Source organism: Artibeus jamaicensis, unplaced genomic scaffold (genome assembly GCF_021234435.1).
Source record: "Artibeus jamaicensis isolate MK-2021 breed Jamaican fruit bat unplaced genomic scaffold, CSHL_Jam_final contig_471, whole genome shotgun sequence".
In the NCBI taxonomy this organism is placed as follows: domain Eukaryota; kingdom Metazoa; phylum Chordata; class Mammalia; order Chiroptera; family Phyllostomidae; genus Artibeus; species Artibeus jamaicensis.
In genome coordinates, this window is record NW_026521850.1 from 135,057 (window position 1) to 156,690 (window position 21,634).

Sequence of the window (21,634 nt, forward strand, 5' to 3'; positions counted from 1 at the left end):
TTTTTTAAGTAACTTTCTATTTTTTAATTTTATTATTGTTTTATATTTCAGTACCTTTTTCCTCTCTTTTCTTCTTTCTTGTTTTATTCCTTCTTCCTTTCTTTCCAAACTTATTGCTTCTTCCTCAATTCTCCTGCCTTTCTTCTCTTTTTTTCTTTTACCCACAAGTGACACAAACAACTTGGAACTACGAAAAGACCAGAGTTATTGAGCGCGGGCCTGCAAACCAGTCAGTTGCGGTTCGATTCCCAGTCAGGGCACATGCCTGGGTTGCAGGCCAGTTCCCTGCAGGCCAGTTCCCAGCAGGGGATGCACAAAAGGCAACCATACATTGATATTTCTCTCCCTCTCTCCTTCCCTTCCCCTCTAAAGATAAATAAATAAAATATTAAAAAAAAAAAAAAGAAAAGAACAGAGTTAGACCCAAAGAGGGGGCATCCCAACAGTAGAGACAAAGAGACAAATTTCACTTTGCTATAGCAGAGAAGCCACAAGTTGCTGCCTACTTGCATTATTATTTTATTTTTTATTATTCTCACATCTTTTATATTTTAATAGTATTTTTGTATTCCTCCTCTTTCTGTATAGGCTTCCTTGCCTTGGCTGGTTACATTGTATCATTTGACAGGTTTCCCCTGTTCTCTCCTCCACAGTGTATTGGTAATCTTCTATACTTCACATCATTTGTGTTCCTTTAGCACACTACTCAAAGTTCTATACCCCCTATTCATGTTACCCAGATCACATAGAGTCTGTCATATGATTGTTGCTCTAATATTATTGTAAATAATAGTGGTTCTATACAACTGTAACTACTTCACAACACACCTCCCAGATCTTAGCCCACTTCACAATTTCCTGAACTCTATTACTGTAGTAATTAACTCTATTTGCTCCCACACTACACCTATTTACTATTCTTTGCTCTCACCTTACCTCAGAATCTGACCACCCACAACCTCACTGCTTTCTAGATCCAACTCACAAGCCTTCCCTCCCCAACAAGAGTCTTACCTTCTGTCCATCATTTCTTAAAAGTGTCTAGTTGGGTTGAAGATTACAGTTAACACTATACATAGCCTAAAGATCTATCTCTTCTCTACTGGCTGTGACTGTAAATATCATAAAATACTCTCCTGCTGTCATAAATCATTTTTCCTCCCACTCCAACTGATCACACACACACACACACACACACACACAAAGGAGTAGGTGGAAACAGAGAACACCAGGATACCCACTGGAAGAGGAAACCCAACAATTGAACCACCAACAGGTAACAACAGAAGTAGGTGAAGGAGAAAGTAGAAACCACACAAACCTCAATCCAAGACCTATCTGAAAATACAACTACATAGTGGAGAAACCTACCCAGTACAAAGAATTGAAGAAGAGCAAAAGAGAATTCTCAAAACATTGTACAAATGGAAGAACTAGCTTCAACACAACTTTCCCTCACCTGTACAACAAATTAAAATAGGTAGTGGACAAAGGGACCATCAGTTAACCAGCTTGTGGGAAGAACCCACAAAAGAAAGACCCCAAAACAACCAAAATCCAAAGACAAACACAGAGCCAACTTAAATGACAGCCCAAGACAAGTGATCTTGGGAGATCAAGGAGACTACACCACCAAAGCTCACAGGTATTATACCACAGAAGTTCACACCATAAATCCAAGAAGCCTGGACAAATCAATTTAAGAAGCTGAAGCTAACAAGAAGACTCTCACAAACAATCGGAAGACAAAGAAACAATGCCCAAATGAAAGGAAAGGAGGAAGCCTCAGAAAGAACGTTTGATGAAATAGAGGCAAGTCAACTATCAGATATTGAATTCAAAGTACTGGTTATCAGGAATTTCAAAGAGCTCACAAAGAGCTACCAGAAACTACAAGGGAACTACAATGAACTCACTGCAAACTATATCAACATGAAAAAGTAAATAGAAACTATCAGCAAGGGTCAAGAGGAAATGAAGAATACAATTTCTGGATGTCCCCGAGACTTCTGCCAAGATGGAGGCATAGGTGGAGATGCCGTGCTTTCTCACACAACCAAGTTTAGAGACAACTAAATATTAGCAACAAAAAACATAGCCAGAACACAGATAATTGAACTTTTCGGAAGTCTGATAACGACAAATTCTTCAGCCTGACCAGTAAGAGGGGCGAAACCAGCAGCTGGTGGAGCAGGGATGCACAGGAAAACTCGGTCAGATGGACTCAGGTGCGCAGAATTCAGGCGCAGGGTTGGACCTGGTGGGCAACTCAGCGAGTGACCGCGGGGAAACAGCGAGGGAGCAGGGCTACAGGTTGACTGTGGTCGCACATTCATGCGTGGATAGACAAGCAAGGGAGTGGGCGATTGGACGGGAGCCAGCAGGCCCCAGTGGCAAGCGGCAGCGGAGGGCGCCAGCATTTCCCTGCTCTGACCCCGCCTCCACATACAGCGTCATAACCCAGCGACCTAAGTGGCCCTGCCCCGGTGAACCACCTAAGGCTCTGCTCCTCACCCAGCAGCACAAAACAGCAGAGGGGGCCACCATTTCCCCGCTCTGACCACGCCCCCACATCCAGCGTCACAACCCAGCAACCTGGGAGTCCAAGGTTCTGCTCCTCATACTTAACAGGTGCAAACAGACCAAAAATGGCTCAAGAAGATCTCAAAGCCCCAGAGCCTATAAATCTAAGCAATGAAGAAATAGCAAAACTCTCAGATGCACAGTTTAAAATGCTGGTGATCAGGATCCTCACAGAACTGGTTGATTATAGCCACAAATTAGAGAAACATATGAAGGCAAAACTAATTGAAATGAATGGAAGTGCACAGGAAACCAATAGCAATGAAAAGGAAACTGGGACTCAAATCAATGGAGTGGAACAGAATAAAGCAAATAATGTCCAAACAGAAAAGAGTGAACCAGACAGTTGCGGTTTGATTCCCGGTCAGGGCACATGCCAGGGTTGCAGGCTAGTTCCCTGCAGGCCAGTTTCCAGCAGGGGACCCATGAAAGGCAACCGTACATTGATGTTTCTCTCCCTTTCTCCTTCTCTTCCGCTCTAAAGATAAATAAATAAATTTTTTTTTAAAAAAAGAAAAGAGTGAAGAAGCACCAATTCAAAAAAATGAGGAGAGTCTTAGGAACCTCCAGGACATCTTCAAATGCTCCAACATCCAAATTATAGGGGTACCAGAAGGGGGAAAGGAACAGCCACCAGTGGAAAACTTATTTGAACAAATAATAAAGGAGAATTTCCCCAATCTGGCAAAGGAAACAGACTTCCAGGAAATCCAGGAAGCTCAGACAGTCCCAAAGAAGTTGGACCCAAGAAGGAACACACCAAGGCACATCATCATTACATTAGCCAAGATTAAAATGAAGGAGAGAATCCTAGAAGCAGCAAGAGCTAAGGGGACAGTCACCTACAAAGGAGTCCCCATCAGACTGTCAGCGGATTTCTCAAAAGAGACCTTACAGGCAAGAAGGGGCTGGAAAGAGGTATTCCAAGTCATGAAATCTAAAGACCTACAACCAAGATTGCTCTATCCAGCAAAACTTTCATTAAGAATGGAAGGACAGATAAAGTGCTTCTCAGATAAGATCAAATTCAAGGAGTTCATCATCACCAAGCCCTTATTATATGAAATGTTAAAGGCACTTACCTAAGAAAAAGAAGTAAAAAAAAAAACCCATAAACAGTGAAAGGACAGCAAACTCACAGTTATTAACAACCACACCTAAAACAAAAGCAAACTAAAAGGACAGCTGGATCAGGAGTGAAAACATAGAAATGAAGATCTCAAGGAGGGTTAGCAACAGGGGAGTGGGAGGAGGAGAAGGGGGGAGAAGGTACAGAAAATAAGTAGCATAGACAGTAGATAGAAAATAGATGGGAGGGGCAAGAATAGTATGGGAAATACAGAATCTAAAGAACTTGAGACACATGGTCATAAACTAAAGGGGGGGGGTAATGGTTAATGGTAGGGATGAGGGGTAGGGTGGAGGGGAATGAAGGGGGGAATAGAACAACTGTAATGGCATAATCAATAAAAAATAAATTAAAAAAAATAATGCAATTTCTGAACTGAAGAACACAGTAGAAGGAATCAACAGCAGTATGGATGAAGCAGAAGATCAGATCAGTGGGTTGGAGGACAAAGTGGAAAAATACACCCAGAAAGAGCAAGAAAAGGAGAAGAGGCTCAGAAAGAATGAAGAGGGATTAAGAGAAATGCAAGACAATATGAAACGTAATAATATCTGAATAATAGGGATACCAGAAGGAGAAGAAGAAGAACAAGGGGTAGAAAATCTATTTGAAAAAGTAATGAGGGAAAACTTTCCTAATTTGATAAGAGAAAAAGGCACACAAATCCAGGAATCACAGAGAGTCCCAATCAAGAGGAACCCAAAGAGGCCCACTTCAAGATACCTCATCATTAAAATGGCAAAATTCCAAGATAAAGAGATAATCTTAAAGGCAGCAAGGGAGAAAAAGGAAGTAACATACAAGGGAGCCCCAATAAGGTTAGCTGCTGACTTCTCAATGGAAATGCTCCAAGCAAGAAGAGAATGGCAAGAAATATTCCAAGTAATGAGAACCAGAGGCCTGCAACCAAGGCTACTTTACACAGCAAGGCTCTCAATTAAGATAGAAGGCCAAATAAAGAGATTTCAAGACAAAAGAAGTCTAAAAGAATATGCCTCCACCAAACAAGCTCTGCAAAAGATGCTAAAAGGACTGCTTTAAGGAAAGGAAGAAAAAGAGAGAGGAACACAGGTACAAAAATGGCAATGGATAAGTACCTATCAATAATAACCTTAAATGTAGATGGATTAAATGCTCCAATCAAAAGACATAGAATAGCTGAACAGATAAGAAAGCATGACCCACACATATGCTGCCTCCAAGAGACCCACCTGAGGACAAAAGACCTACACAGACTAACAGTGAAGGGCTAGAAACAATTTTTCCAAGCAAAGGGACAGGGAAAAAAAGATGGGGTAGCAGTACTCATCAGACAACATAGACTTCAAAAAAAGGGCCGTAGAGAGAGACCCAGAAGGTCACTTCATAATACTCAAGGGAAGAATTCACCAAGAAGACATAAACATTGTAAATATATAGGCACCCAACATAGGAGCACCCAAATATATCAAGAAAATTTTAAAGGACTTCAAGAAAGATATTGACAGCAACACAATTATAATAGGAGATTTTAGCACCCCACTGTCAAAAATGGACAGATCTTCCAAACAAAATATCAACAAAGATATTGTGGCATTAAACAACACCCTAGATGAAATGGACTTAACTGATATATATAGAGCCCTTCATCCCAAAGAAGCTAAATACGCATTCTTTTCATATGCACATGGAGCATTTTCAAAGATAGAACACATGATAGGACACAAAACAAGCCTCAACAAATTCAAGAAAATTGAAATCATACCAAGCATTTTCTCCAACCACAAGGGACTGAAACTGCAAACCAACCCCAAAGGAAAAAACCCAAAACACTCAAAATCATGGAGATTGAATAGCATGCTATTAAACAATGAACGGGTCAAGAATAAAATTAGGGAAGAAATCAAAAACTTTCTGGAAACAAATGAAAATGAACTCACGACAACCCAAAACTTATGGGACACAACAAAGACATTCCTGAGAAGGAAGTTCATAGCAACACAAGCCTACCTAAAAAAGATAGAAACATTTCAAACAAACAGTCTAACCCTATACCTACAAGAACTTGAGGAACAACAACAAAGACAGCCCAGAGCAAGTAGAAGGAAGGAAATAACCAAGATCAGAGCAAAATTAAATGACATAGAGACTAAAAGTACAATTCTAAGGATCAGTGAATCCAGGAGCTGTTTTTTTTTTAAAGATAAATAAAATCAACAAGCCTTAAGTAGGTTCATCAAGAAAAGAAGAGAGAAGACCCAGATAAACACAATCAGAAATAAAAGAGGAGAGATTATAACTGACACCACAGAAATAGGAGCAATTGTAAGAAATTACTATGAAGAACTGTATGCAAAGAATTTTGAAAACCTAGATGAAATGGACAAATTTCTAGAAAAATATAATCTTCCAAAACTCAATGAAGATGAAGCAGAAAGCCTGAACAGACCAATAATAGCAGATGAAACTGAAATAGTACTCAAAAAACTCTCATCACAGAAAAACCCTGGACCAGACGGTTTCACAGGAGAATTCTACAAAGCATTTAAGAAACAGCTAACCCCTATTCTTCACAGACTATTTCAAAAAATTCAAAATGATGGAAGACTCCCAAACCCTTTTTATGAAGCCAGCATCATCCTAATTCCAAAACCAGATAAAGACACAATAAAGAAAGAAAACTTCAGGCCAATATTGCTGATGAACATAGACGCTAAAATTCTCAACAAAATATCAACAAATTGCATCCAACAATACATTAAGAAGATCATACACCATGACCAAGTGGGATTCATCCCAGGGCTGCAAGGATGGTTCAATATTTGGAAATCAGTAAATGTAATACATCACATAAACAAAAGCAAAGACAAAAATCACTTGATCATATCAATAGATTCGGAAAAAGCTTTTGATAAGGTACAACATCCATTAATAATAAAACACTCAGCAACGTGCGAATAGAGGGAGCATTCCTCAATATAATAAAGGCCATATATGAGAGACCTACAAACAACATCATACTCAATGGGCAAAAACTAAAATCTGCCCTGGCTGGCATAGCTCAGTGGATTGAGTGCGGGCCTGCGAACCAGAGTATCGAGGTTCGATTCCCAGTCAGGGCACATGCCTGGGTTGCAGGCCAGTTCCCAGCAGGGGATGCATGAGAGGCAACCATACATTGATGTTTCTCTCCCACTCTTTCTCCTTCCCTTCCCCTCTCTCGAAAAATAAATAAATAAAATACTAAAAAAAAAAAAACTAAAATCTTTTCCACTAAGATCAGGAACAAGACAAGGTTGTCCACTTTCACCACTTCTTTTTTTTTTTAACTTTTTTATTGATTATGCCGTTACATTTGTTCTATTCCCCCCCCATTCCCCTCCACCCTGCATACCCCTCCCCCACCATTTCCCCCTTTAGTTCATGAACACGTGTCTCAAATTCTTTAGATTCTGTATTTCCCATACGATTCTTACCCTCCCCCCTATCTATTTTCTATCTACTGTCTATGCTACTTATTTTCTGTACCTTCTCCCCCCTTCTCCTTCTCCCACTCCCCTGTTGCTAATCCTCCACGTGATCTTCATTTCTATGGTTCATTCCTGATCCAGCTGTCCTCTTAATTTGCTTTTGTTTTGGGTGTGGTTGTTGATAACTGTGAGTTTGCTGTCCTTACACTGTTCAATTTTTTTATCTTCTTTTTCTTAGGTAAGTCCCTTTAACATTTCATATAATAAGGGCTTGGTGATGATGAACTACTTAGTTCATCTCTTAACCAAGAGAAGGAGCGAGCAGTGAGACAGACCACTCCGGCCAGGGCCCCAGCAACAGGAATTAGAGCCTGAAAGCACCAATTGGAAAGACTTTCGGGGTCAAAGTACCAGGAGAAGCTCCCAGGCTCACAGAGAGTTCATTGGAGAGACCCACAGGGTCCTGGAGGGTGCAGAAGCCCACACCCCTGGGAACCAGCAGCAGAAGGGCCCAATTTGCTTGTGGAAAGCAGCAAAGGGGACAGAAATCTGAGAGAGAGCAGAACAAATGCCATTGCACCTCTCTGACCCTGCCCCCACATACAGCATCACAACCCAGTGACCTGGGTGGCCTCGCCTTGGTGAACAACTAAGGCTCCGCTCCTCATATGTAACAGGCACAAACAGACCAAAACGTTATGGCTCAAGAACAACTCAGAGCCTCAGAGCTGATAAATCTAAGCAATGAAGAAATAGCCAAACTTTCAGATGCACAGTTCAAAACACTGGTGATCAGGATGCTCACAGAACTGGTTGATTTTAGTCACAAATTAGAGGAACATGTGAAAGCTAAACTAATTGAAATGAAGGGAAATGCACAGGAAACCAATAGTAATGGAAAGGAAACTGGGACTCAAATCAAGGGAGTGGACCAGAAGGAAGAAAAAAAATGACCAAACAGAAAAGGATGAAGAAACAAGAATTCAAAACAATGAGGAGAGGCTTAGGAACCTCCAGGACATCTTTAATTGGGATTCCAACATCCCAATTATAGGTGTGCCAGAAGGGGAACAGGAACAGCCACCAATGGAAAACTTATTTGAACAAATAATACAGGAGAAGTTCCCCATTCTACCAAAGGAAATAGACTTCCAAGGAAATCCAGGAAGCTCAGAGAGTCCCAAAGAAGTTGGACCCAAGGAGGAACACACCAAGGTACATCATAATTATATTAGCCAAGATAAAAGTGAAGGAGAGAATTCTAGAAGCAGCAAGAGATAAGGGGACAGTCGCCTACAAAGGAGTTCTTATCAGACTGTCAGCGGATTTCTCAAAAGAGACCTTACAGGCAAGAAGGGGCTGGAAAGAAGTATTCCAAGTCATGAAATCCAAAGACCTACAACCAAGATTGCTCTATCCAGCAAAACTTTCATTTAGAATGGAAGGACAGATAAAGTGCTTCTCAGATAAGATCAAATTCAAGGAGTTCATCATCACCAAGCCCTTATGATATGAAATGTTAAAGGGACTTATCTAGGAAAAAGAAGATAAAAAAGACAAACAGTGAAAGGACAGCAAACTCACAGTTATTAACAACCACACCTAAAACAAAAGCAAACTAAGTGGACAGCTAGATCAGGAGCAGAGCCACTGAAATGGAGATCACATGGAGGGTTAGCAACAGGGGAGTGGGAGGAGGAGAAGGGGGGAGAAGGTACAGAGAATAAGTATCACAGACTGTAGGTAGAAAATAGATGAGGGGAGAGCAAGAATAGTATGGGAAAAATAGAATCTAAAGAACTTGTGACACATGGACAGAAACAAAAGGGGGGGATGGCGGAGGAGGTGTGTGCAGGGTGGAGGGGAACAGAAGGGGGGAATAGGACAAGTGTAAAGGCATAATCAATAAAATATATTTAAAAAGAAAAAAAGCAACAAACAACAAGTGTTGGAGAGGTTGTAGGGAAAAGGGGACCCTAGTTCACTGTTGGTGGCATTGCAGACTGGTACAACCACTATGGAAAACAGTATGGGACTTCCGCCAAGATGGCAGCGTAGGTGGAAGCACTGCACCTTCTCACACAACCAAGTTTAGAAACAACAAAGTTTTAGCAACAAAAACGCAGCCAAACCACAGAAAATTGAACTATATGGAAGTCTGACAACAACGAACCCTTCAGCCAAACTGGTAAGAGGGGCAGAGCCAGCAGCAGAGCGAAGTCAGGCAGGAAAGATCCACCAGACCCACCTGGGTGCGCAACCCAGGTGCGCCAGAAGCTGTGGGCGGATCCCAGGTGTGGAGAAGCGGGTAGACCCACTGAGGGCAGACTGTGGTCACAAATTCACACGCAGATAAACCGGTGAAGGAGCTAGTGGTGGTGAGAGGGACCCCGCAGGCCCCAGCAGTGGGAAGCAGCAGAGGGAACCGCCCCCTCTCTGACCCCGCCCCCACATACAGCGTCACAAATCAGCGACCTGGGTAGCCCTGCCCTGGTGAACAACTAAGGCTCCACTCCTCATATGTAACAAGCACAAACAGACCAAAACATTATGGCTCAAGAACAACTCAGAGCCCCAGAGCTGATAAATCTAAGCAATGAAAAAATAGCCAAACTTTCAGATGCACAGTTCAAAACACTGGTGATCAGGATGCTCACAGAACTGGTTGATTTTAGTCACAAATTAGAGGAACATATGAAAGCTAAACTAATTGAAATGAAGGGAAATGCACAGGAAACCAATAGTAATGGAAAGGAATCTGGGACTCAAATCAAAGGAGTGGACCAGAAGGAAGAAAAAAATGACCAAACAGAAAAGGATAAAGAAACAAGAATTCAAACAATGAGGAGAGGCTTAGGAACCTCCAGGACATCTTTAAACATTCCAACATCTGAATTATAGGGGTACCAGAAGGGGAAGAGGAACAGCCACCAGTAGAAAACTTATTTGAACAAATAATACAGGAGAAGTTCCCCATTCTGGCAAAGGAAATAGACTTCCAGGAAATCCAGGAAACTCAGAGTCCCAAAGAAGATGGACCCAAGGAGGAACACACCAAGGCACATCACAATTATATTAGCCAAGATAAAAGTGAAGGAGAGAATTCTAGAAGCAGCAAGAGATAAGGGGACAGTCACCTACAAAGGAGTTCCTATCAGACTGTCAGCGGATTTCTCAAAAGAGACCTTACAGGCAAGAAGGGGCTGGAAAGAAGTATTCCAAGTCATGAAATCCAAAGACCTACATCCAAGATTGATCTATCCAGCAAACTTTCATTTAGAATGGAAGGGCAGATAAAGTGCTTCTCAGATAAGGTCAAGTTCAAGGAGTTCATCATCACCAAGCTCTTATGATATGAAATGTTAAAGGGACTTACCTAAGAAAAAGATAAAAAAGATGAACAGTGAAAGGACAGCAAACTCACAGTTATTAACAACCACACCTAAAACAAAAGCAACCTAAGAGGACAGCTAGATCAGGAGCAGAACCATAGAAATGAAGATCACATGGAGGATTAGCAACAGGGGAGTGGGAGAAGGAGAAGGGGGGAGAAGGTACAGAAAATAAGTAGCATAGATGGTAGGTAGAAAATAGATAGGGGGGAGGGCAAGAATAGTATGGGAAATATAGAATCTAAAGAACTTGAGACACATGTTCATAAACTAAAGGGGGGAATGGTGGGGGAGGGGGTGTGCAGGGTGGAGAGGAATGAAGGGGGGGGAATAGAACAACTGTAATGGCATAATTAATAAAATATATTAAAAAAAAGAAAACAGTATGGAATTTTCTCAGAAAACTAAAAATGAATATGCCTTTTGACCCAGTAATTCCACTGCTAGGATTATATCCTAAGAACCCTGAAACACCAATCCAAAAGAATTTATGCACCCCAATATTCACAGCAGCACAATTTACAATAGTGAAGAGTTGGAAGCAACCTAGGTGCCCAGCAGTAAATAAGTGGATCAAGAAACTGTGGTACATTTACACAATGGAATTCTATGCAGCAGAAAGAAAGAAGGAGCTCCTAACCTTTGCAACAGCATGGATGGAACTGGAAAGCATTATGCTAAGCGAAATAAGCCAGGTGGTGAAAGACAAATACTATATAATCTCACCTTTAATAGGAACCTAAACAACAAACAAACAAGCAAGCGAAATATAACCAAAGACACTGAAATAGAGAACAGGCCGACAGGGACCAGAGGGGAGAGGGGAGTGAATTTAAGGGGAAGGATTCACAGGAACAAGTATAAAGGACACATGGACAAAAACTAACGGGTAGAAATGGGAGGGAGGTGGGGAGCACTGAGGGGGTGGGCTGGGATGGGAGTAAAAGACAGAACACTGTACCTGAACAATAATTAAATAAATAGAAGGAAAAAAAAAAAGAAATCCTCCAGGAGACAGAATTACGTGGCCCAAAAGTCAGTAGTACAGGAATTAGGGGACTTCCCCTCCTCAGTTCTTGTCCTGTTTGACGAATGGATTCAGGCAAGGGACAACAAGCACAGTGAAAGTGAGGTAGCAGGTTTATCTGTGCAATGCACTTGACAGGAACCTGCACGCTTCCACCCAGCTAGTCCCACTGGCCCACCTCCTGGGGTTCCAGGGCTTTCCTGCTTGCAGCAAGCCTCCAGGCTTCCCCTCCTCACCCTTCTCTGGACCTTGGGATTAACATGCAGTTTCAAAAGCCTCCTTCCCCAGATAGAGAAAACAGTACACAGAATTTCAAAGGTTCCCCTCCAGCTGCTGATGTGCTCATCCTGGTCTCTCTTGTGACCTCTAAAAATCTCACCTGACCCGGCTCAGCACTGCTGAATTACTGGGTGGGACGTGTCCCCTCTCCCCCAGCTCCCTGCCTTGGTTTGCTACCTATCCTGCTTAACAGTGCTGAGAATGAGGAGCCCTGCTTGGTGTGGAATTCAATGAAGAGTCCATGAGAATGGGAAATGAATGTCACTGTTCCCTAGATCTGAGACAATGCCTCTCTCTTTGCACAGACAGTTTAAAAACTGAGACCAAAGAACAACAACAACAAAAACGCTCGCCATCTAGCAAAGATTGGCACGTGTCCTAAGCTGAGAAGACACCCTCAAAAAGTCAGGAGGCAAAAAGGTCTGACACCTTAGGAGATGGAATCCAATATCCTTCTGTGATTGAACTGGATGAGTGAGGGAGGGCAAAAGGGAAAATTGGGAATTTTTAATAAAATAACGATAAAAATTCATTTAATGCAAAAAAAAGTATATGTCCTTCCAGACATCACGACTTGGACATTTCCACACTTCCACTGTCTATGGATTTAATTTATTATTCTAGGTTTGTAATATGATGCAAAATTTGTGAATTTTCAGGCTTTCTCCCTAATGTGTGGTTTTATCAATACATTCTCCCAGAGTATTTTTTATGTACTATTTTCATTATCATTCAGCTCAAATTATTTTTAACTGCAATTGTAATTTGTGGGTCATTTACAAGTGCATTTTATAATTTTTAAATATAAGGACTTTCTAGTTATCTTTTATTACTGGTTGCTAGACAAGCTGCAATGAGAGGAAGAAACAACTTTATATAATTTCAATTTTTTGATATGTTTTTTGAAACTTGCTCCATAGTACAATATGGTCAATGTAAAAAAAAAATCTCCAAGCCTGGTTCTCTGCTGCCATGTCTTTTTCATTTTGGGAATAACACAGTGCAGGTCAACAAGAAAAGTGCTTGATTCTGGTGGAATGTCAATGACTGTCGATGGCAATGGTATTTAGGAGTTATTTTAATGTCTAAATGTATGCACTGTCCAGTTACCTGGTGCCTGGTTTCCAGATTAGGGCAAAGAGAGGAACAAACGTGTTTTATGTGCCATTTGCATGAACTTGCTTTACATTGTAATAGAGTCAGGTTTCTAGAAGTTCCAAGTGTGCTTGACAACCATTTGTAATGTGCTTTGTTTGTTGTGGCTTCCTTAAACAATGAAGAAATTAAAATCTATTTAAAATAAAATTTGCTGTGGTTGGTGTAGCTCAGTGGATTGAGCAGGGACCTGTGAAGCAAAGGGTCACTGGTTCGATTCCCAGTCAGGACACATGCCTGGGTTGCAGGCCAGTTCCCAGCAGGGGACATATGAGAGGCAACCGCACATTGATGTTTCTCTCCCACTCTTTCTCCTTCCCTTCCCCTCTCTCTGTAAATAAATAAATTAAAATATTTAAATAAATAAATAAGTAGATTTTAACCCCAGAATGTGGGGGCAGCTTTGCCCACAAAGGCCCCCCACCTGCCACGGAGGAAAGTAAGAAAACCACTCAAGGGGTGGTGACAGTAACCTGTCCTCTTATCTGTAACACACCTGGGGGCCTTACCAAAAGGTGCCCCTGGTCCCTCTGGGGATGATGTGCTAACTTCCGTCCACTTAGGTATGCTGTCTGTGGCGACAGCTCGTAGCCTCTGGATCGAAGCAGGTCCCATCGTCAGGTCCCTGTTTGGGCACCAGATGTGGGGGCAGCTTTGCCCGCAAAGTCCCCCCACCCACCACGAATGAAAGTAAACACTACCAAGACATGATCTGCTTGGGGAGGAAAGGTGGCTGATCCCTCAAAAGGGAAAGGCCCAGAGCTTCTTCCTCAAGGGGCTTTTATTGGGTTCATTTGCATAAGAATACAGGTAAGGATCAAACAATAGACAGCATTCGAGGAACTATGAGGGCCTATTCTCAGTCAGGGTCAGATAGCTAAAGAGCCATAAAACTTTGAGGAACAAATTTCTTGCTTGGACCCTTATCATTTAAATGAGAGCTTTCTAAACAGAGCAGGTTTCACAGGATTTTACATATTCTTTCTCAGGCCTGATTTACCCCGGATACCGCTCTAGCAAGGCAAGGAGCTGCACCTCCTCCCCATCACAGGTTTTCAGGCTTAAGTGGATTAGAGCCAGGAAGTGCTCTTCCCACAGGACATGTCACATAGCGGGGGGAGGGGGGGCTAGGGTCCATTGCTCCCTCTTTGTCACAGCCCCCCGAGTCCTTCCATGATGGCCTTCCAAATGATTGTGTCTGACTTAGGTTGCTCCTGTCCGTGTGAGGAGTCTTATTTGTCATGGACATCGACCATGCTTTGGGGGCAGGGGAAAAAGCAGAGACAAGCTTTGTCTTCTAGGTGGCTCACATTCTGGAGGTTGCTCACTCAGTCTTAGCCATGGGAGGCAGTTACAACTCCTGAAACCAGGCAAAGTGGTCCCCAACACAAGAGGCTACAACAAATAAACCACTATCATTTTATATGTAAAAATCAAACAAACCATTTGGTCCAGCCGCTAATACATTTCCCAAGTGTGCATCTCTGCTGTTATTGTTAGGTTAGGCCGGAATTAGATAAAATTAGCAGGGAGGACGAGGCAGGCACCAGACTGTCTCAGCAAGGGAGATAAAAAAGTACAGAAAGTACAAGGACAAGATAAACCGCCTTGTGCATGACCTTGTCTTTGCAGAAACGTATCCATTGTTGCAAGCAGAGACATAGCCATGTGTGTTCTCTCGAGATAGCCAATTGCTAACAGCTACATCTGCTTCTGTATTTGCTTGCTTGCTCACCCCAATAAAAACCCAGGCTGTAAGCGCCAGGCGCGACTCTCATTTGCAGCCATTTTGGCACCCGTGTCTCTGGAGGCACCCCGAGAGTTCGCCCCTGTGCAGGTAAAACTTTGAAACTTTGGCCAATAAAGTTCCATCTTAAACTCCTGAAGGTTTCCGACATTTGCTCGCATTGGGGTATGTTACATTATCTCCTAGGAATTTGGGGGAATAATATCTTAGGACAGGTCAGCAGGAAAAGTGGTTGATTATAGTGGAATATCAGTGACTGTTGATTTTTTTTAAGACTGTTTCAGGGTACAAGTCTCAGGTCCCAAGGTCAGTGACTAGTTCCTTGGGATCACTTTTCAGGAGCACATCATCTCGACCAGACAATTGGTGGGTGCACCATTGGTTCTTTTATTTGATTATATGTTTAAATGATTTGTTGTAAATACAAAAGACATTAATTTCTGTATGCTATTTACCACACAATTTATTAAGTTGTATTCTTTATTAATAACTTTAAGTTGACATTCATGAGTTGTCAAGATAAATAAGACATTATGCAATGATAACATTATGTTAGTTTAGTTGTATAAAACATGAAAGATAGTTAAAGTTTGGAATAAACCATGCAGACATGAAGAGTTAAAAATGTGTTCATCATAAGTTAATTAATAATTAAATACAATAGTAACATGATTTTTAGCATTATAAATGAGTTCAGGACCTGGAGCAGTGGTGTTCTAGAAATCAGAAGTATTTTGTAAGTAAAATGGTGTCCCTTGTAGCTATCTGAGGAACTCACAATATGGCAAAGGTCCACATTTTCAAAGAGGAGAATGTTTGATGGTGAGTTCTGGAATCTAAAAGTGTAAGATCACTCTTCAATTGTAAGAAAGGATTGAAGAGTGATTTATGGATAATGAAAAGAACAGTGACCCTCAGTGCTGTGGTTTTTCAGTGTGGTTCAGTCTCCTAAGGTGTCAGATCTGCCTTGGCTTCTGAGCTTTCATGGGTGTCTTCTAGCCAAGGACATTCCTCCCCAGTCTTTGCAACATGGCTGGCATTTTTATTTATTTATTTTTGTTGTTCTTTAGCTCTCAGCCTCCAGGTTGCCTGTCCAGAGAGAGGTGTGATTTCAGATCTAGGGTGCAAAGTCACATGCTGTTTGTATTCTAATGGACTCTTCATCCTGCTCCATAGAGAGTAGGGTTTCTCATTGCTATGAGATTGGAGCATGGATTTTTCTCTATATTGTAGGTGCTTATTAGCAATTGTTATCTCTATTCAGTGCATAACAGTAACTTCCATCTTAACCCCCTAATAACAGCCTGAAAGGTCTCCATACAATCTGGAAAATGTCCCCTTGGGGGCAAAGTCAACCTTAGGTTGAAAACCACTGATCTGTTCTTAAAAATTTTAATGATTTTTGAGAGAGGGGAAGGGAGGGAGAGAGGGAAAGAAACATCAGTGTGTGGTTGCCTCTCACGTCGCCCCCAATGGGGACCTGGCCTGCAACCCAGGCATGAGCGCTGCCTGGGAATAAACTGTCAACCCTTTGGTTCCCAGCCTGTGCTCAATCCACCGAGGTACACAAGCCAGGGCGAATATCACTGATCTTGAAGCTTTGATCATCTTTGGAACCTGAGTGATCTGGCCTTGATATGCAGTATTTTTACTATCATTCCATGCAACTTAATTTTCTAATTCCAATTGTGGCTTATTTTGGGGTGGTTATTTAGAAGTGTATTTTGTAATTTGTAAATGTATTTTCTAATTACCTGTTGTTACTGATTTCTTGATTAATGGCAGTGAAAGCAAGAAATATATATATATAAATTTCAGTCCTCTGCAGTTTGTTGAACTTGCTTTATACCATTATATAATCAGTGTTTAAAAAAAGTTTCCAAAGTGCTTGGAAAGCATCTGTAACATGCAGTTTTGGGGTGTAGTGAAGTACTTATGTGCCTTGAATGCAATTTGCTTCTCATGTTATTTTTTAAATATTTTTACTATTTTTTGTGGGCTTTATCATTTCTGAAACAGAACTTGAATGATAGAGGGTGGTTAAATCTCCTATTGTGATTATTAATTTGTGCATTTTTCCATGTAGCTCTGTTCTATATAATTTTGAGTTTATGTTAGTAAGTGAATAAAAATTTGAAACTAACTGGTAACATTTAACCTTCTGATATGAAGTACTCCTCTTTATTTGTAGTAGTGTTTTTTTTGTCTTCAAGTCCAATATGTTATCATATAATTTTCATTTGGTTAATGTTTGTATAGCATATTTTCCCCATTCTTTCACTTTAGATCTGTTTGCATGTTTCAGATAGCTCTCAGTGTTTTATATTAGTTATGAATGGCTATTAAATTCAATCAAAGAATTGACTTTGTCAGAGGATGTAATGTAAGAGGCCCAATATTTTTCCCATTCAGTTGCTCCTATACCTTTTATTATATTACATTTTCCCAGAGATCTAAGGAGAGATCTTTGTCATAGAAAATTTTCATCTAACTTTGCATTTATTGTTGGAGTTTATATTCTGTCCCATGAATTTGTCTACTGAAAGGCTATTACCCCACTGTTTAGGTTAATGTAGGTTTATAACACAATACATAATTCTATTTGGTTGGGTGAGGCTCTATTTATTAATTTGCCTTTTCAGAATTCTTTTAATTCCACATTTTAACAAGTGAACTGAAAATGAGCTTGTTTTAGTTTTAAAAAGTTTGATATTTAAAACTGTATCACATTCGATTTATAAGCAACTTTGGGAAATTGACATTCTTATGGTTTTTTTTTTTTAAATGGAAGAACATGATGTTACTTTCCAGTTGTTCAAGTGTCTTTCATTGGGCATCGTTTTAACATTTTGTTCACACACAACATGCACATTGTCGCTAAGGTTAATGTTAAGTATTGTATCTGTTACGTTGCTGTTGGTTCTTTTCTATTCTATCTCTAACTTACTGTTTCTATACACATATAAGGGATATGTGTATCTGCGTGTTATTTCCCCTAACTGTAATAAATTCTATTACTCATAATCATTACATTACTTTTCATGATTCATCAAAGTACATAAGCTATAGTACAATAATAAAATCACATTACTTTAGTTATGTAAAAATAGATAACACTTGAAAGAAAATATGAAGAAATGAGGTATGTGGAGTTAGAAAAAATTTTGTTGGTGGCAAGTGAAAGATTTTCTTAGGCTCCCCCGAGGAAGAAGTGCCAATCAGCCACAAAGTTAGGCAGTATAGAGCTTTATTGGGGTTTGCGCCGCTGGCTGAGGTTCTCTAGTCCAGAAAGTGAAGCCAGGGAAGTCGCACCCAAGCAGGGAATATGGTGGGGTTTTATTTTCATTGGCTCTTCGTGGGAGCTGGGGATTGGTCCCCTTTGAACAAAGCGACAATATATCATTGGTGGTTGTCCTCGGGCTCAGGTTGCTATGCAAATAAAGCCCACCCTTTGGACTCCCTGGTTTGACCGCATCTATTTTTCCCAGGTTGCAGTTCAGCCACCACTTTGTCCTACCCCGCCCATCCTGACATTCCGACCTCTTCGATAGGATAAGGGGCACCCCATTGGATCCGGCTACTTCCTGCTGTCAGGGGATGTTGGGGGAGGGGCTAGAGGTCAGCAGTTTCTGGTCTAGGAGGCGAGGTGGGTGATGATAGGCTGTAATCCTTTTAAGTTTGCGTGGGAAATAGGAAATTGGGGTTGGGATGGGAAAACGTCCAGCTGTTTTAGGCGGAGGAAGACCGGGCAGTGGCGAGAAGCCACGGTTGGGATAGAAGTGTCCCATACTTGTGGGTTGACAAGGGAAGAGGAAATGGGCGGAGCTGGAGGAGGAATTGGATTTTCTAACAGTGGGAGGAAGGGGTTGGGTTTTGTGCCATTCGAAGAGTGGTGCCTAATAATTTGAGAACATCCTGTCCTAGAATCGGAGTAGGGCAGGCGGGTATGACAGGAATGAATGGGAACAGGGAAAGCCATCCAGACTGCCCCTAAGCAGGGGGGTTCACCACGGGTGAGACAGGGTCCCGTCAACCCCCATGACTGAGATCTGGGAAGGGGTAAGAGGTCCTGAAAAAGATGGTAAAACAGAGTAGGTAGCTCCCGTGCCCACTAAGAAAGAGATGGACTTACCCACTACCTGCAGCATTACCCTGGGCTCGGGGAGGGTGATGGAGGTCTTCAAGTGTGGGCCGCTTCAATCGCCTAGGAGTCCGAGAAGTTCCGGTGCAGCCAAGGAAGCGTCTGCACCTTGATCTGCTGGTCCCCACTTGGAGGCGCCAGGGACGAGTCCCTAAGGGGGCAGGCATCCCTCCAGTGGCCAAGTTGTCGGCAATCGGGGCAAGTCTTCGTTGGTGGCCAAGGTTGAGGACACTGGCAGGCACAGTGCCCTTCTTTGCCACACTTGAAACAAGCCCCCAGTGGGGTGTTCTGTGACCCGGACTTAAGCTTCGCCCCCATGCCAGTGTTTGCCACTGGCCACAGGGCTGCTGCTAGCGTGGCTTGGGTTTGCAGGGCTACCTTTTGCTGTAAGCGAGCCTGGTGAGCAGCCTCGGCCTCTGCTTCCCGGTTATTGAAAACCTTAAATGCCATATTTACCAGATCTCGGATGGGGGTTTGGGGGTGATCCTCGGCCTTTTTCAGTTTCCTTCTAATATCTGGGGCCGACCGGGAGATAAAGTGAGTAGCTAAGACAGTGGCCCCAGCGTTAGAAGCAGGTTAAGGGGGGTATGGAGCACTATTGCCTCAGTTAGTCTGTTGAGAAACAGTGCCGGATTTTCTCCGGGGCCTTGGGTGACCTCTCTGAGCTTATCGTAATTGACTGCTTTCTGGGCAGATTGGTGCACGCCTGCTATGAGGCACTCGACCATTTGGTCCCAGCGCCTCTGACCCGCCTGTCCTACCTGGTAGTCCCAGTCTGGTTCTGCCTCTGGCACGGCTTCAGGCCCTACTGGCACAAGGGGATTGGTGGCGTGGGTTTGGCCTGCATGAGCCCTAGCTGCAGTCCGGATGTGATCATGCTCGTCCGGGGTCATGGTGGAAGTTAAAGTGATATGCAGGTCATGCCATGTGAGGCCACAAGCCTGGACTAGGTATTGGAATTCTTTGGTAGAATTGGTAGGGTTAGTGGAGAACGAGCCTAGGCATTTCTCAATTGAAGAGAGGTCAGTTAGTGAGAAGGGGACACGGACCCCAACGACACCTTCTGCTCCTGCCACTTCCCAGAGGGAGCCTAGGGGCTCTAGATTCAGGCAGGAGCAGGTGTGTGAGCTAAATAGGGAAGAAAGGTCTTCAGAGGGAGGGGGAGAATCCGGCTGAGAAGTAGCTGATGAGGAGGAGGGGGAGAAGGAGGGAAGTTCTGGGGCAGTGGGCTTAGGAGACTGGACAGGTTCAGGGTTCCCTCGGGCGAGGAGAACTTGGACTGTGGAGAACTGGGTGCACAGATCCGGGCGGGAGCGCAAGGCCCGAAAGCCCTGAAAGTAGGGAACCTCGGACCATTTGCAAAATGGTCCGTCTGCAAAAATTATCTAGGTCAGTAAGGGTAACAAAATCGAAAGTGCCTTCAGGAGGCCAGGTTTCACGATTATCGAGCTGACATAACGGTCAGGCCATTGTGGATAGAAAAATCAGCCATTTTCGCTTGAGGCCAGGGTCAGTTGTTGTCAAATTTTTCAGGAGGCACCATAGAGGTGACTTAGGGTCTGGTTTGGACTCCTGCTCCCCCATTCCTGGTCCCATGAGGAGCAGCAGATGGGAATCGGGGTCCCTCAACCCAATCTGCTGATCCGGTCGGGTAAAAATGGGGACCTAGGCCCAGGGACGTCTCCTCCGGTGCCTAGAGCCTCTCAGTGGGGGAGGGCAGTCCCTCCTGGAAGGGTTGCCCTGATGCAGCGCAGCGATTTGGTGGAGAGCAGTCTCTCCCAGCAGACGGGGCCCGGAATCTGTGTTCGGGGACCAGAAATTTAAGGGCAACGGCATTTACCCTGGTTCTTAGTCCGGACTGGTGGGGTGGCCGCGAGGGCTCCTCGGTGAGTATGGAGAGGAGCAGTCTTCAGCAGACAACTCCTCCCGGGTTTCGGCACCAAACGAAAGGGTTTCTAAGGCTCTGCTGAGCAAGAAATGCCAATTAACCACAAAGTCAGGCAGTATAGAGCTTTACTGGGGTTTGCGCACCTGGGTGAGGTTCTCCGGTCGGCAGAGTGGGCCGAGCAGGGAATGTGGCTGGTTTTATTTTGGTTGCATCTCCATGGGAGCTGGGGATTGGTCCCCTTTGAACAAAGTGGCAGTGTATCATTGGTGGTTCTCCTCAGGCTCAGGGTGCTATGCAGATAAAGCCGCCCTTTCGGCTCCCTGGTTTGACGTCAGCCATCTTTTCCGGGTTGTAGTTCAGCCGCCACTTTGTGCTACCCCGCCCCTCCTGACACTAGGGAGTTCATCTGCTGTTGGATAGTGGTTCCAGCAGACCTGTCTACCTGGGGGCCCATGAGGTGTACACTTCCAGCTCTGATACCCTAAACTCCCAACCATATGCCTGCCTGATATGGTTTCCTCCCCAGCTGCAAAGCGACGAGCCTCTAACACAACCTGAGGACACAGAGGTGCTTGACATGAAGTCTCTTGGCCCATGTACCAGGATATTACGCCACCTCCTTTTCTTATTCCTTCTGGTGCGCTGCATTTGCAAAGTGGGGCCGTAGCAGGGGCTGAGCAAGCTAAGCAAAACTTATTAAGTGTCCAAAAGTACAGACAATACAGAGGCAGGCTACCCCAAGAGCAGCCTGCTCCCCAGAACTCCATCCTGGGGGAGTTGCAGTCACTAGTCCAATTCCTAGGAAAACTGTGAAGATGCCAATGAGAGTCAGGAATCCCCAGGA

At 43.2% G+C, this 21,634-nt stretch overlaps 1 protein-coding gene across 2 annotated transcripts in view; it reads left to right on the forward strand.

The window, feature by feature from the left end:
- Nucleotides 1–14,785: 14,785 nt before the first annotated feature.
- LOC119036092 (histone-lysine N-methyltransferase PRDM9-like) overlaps nucleotides 14,786–21,634 on the forward strand; it is a 28,727-nt gene continuing 21,878 nt past the window's right edge. Inside the window, exon 1 of one of the 2 annotated variants that reach the window (XM_053667796.1) lies at nucleotides 14,786–14,851. The gene's annotated coding sequence lies outside the window, so the exon portion shown is untranslated. Of the gene's footprint in view, nucleotides 14,852–15,109; nucleotides 15,128–21,634 lie in introns of those variants that run through there. The other variant, XM_053667797.1, reaches the window with a different exon arrangement.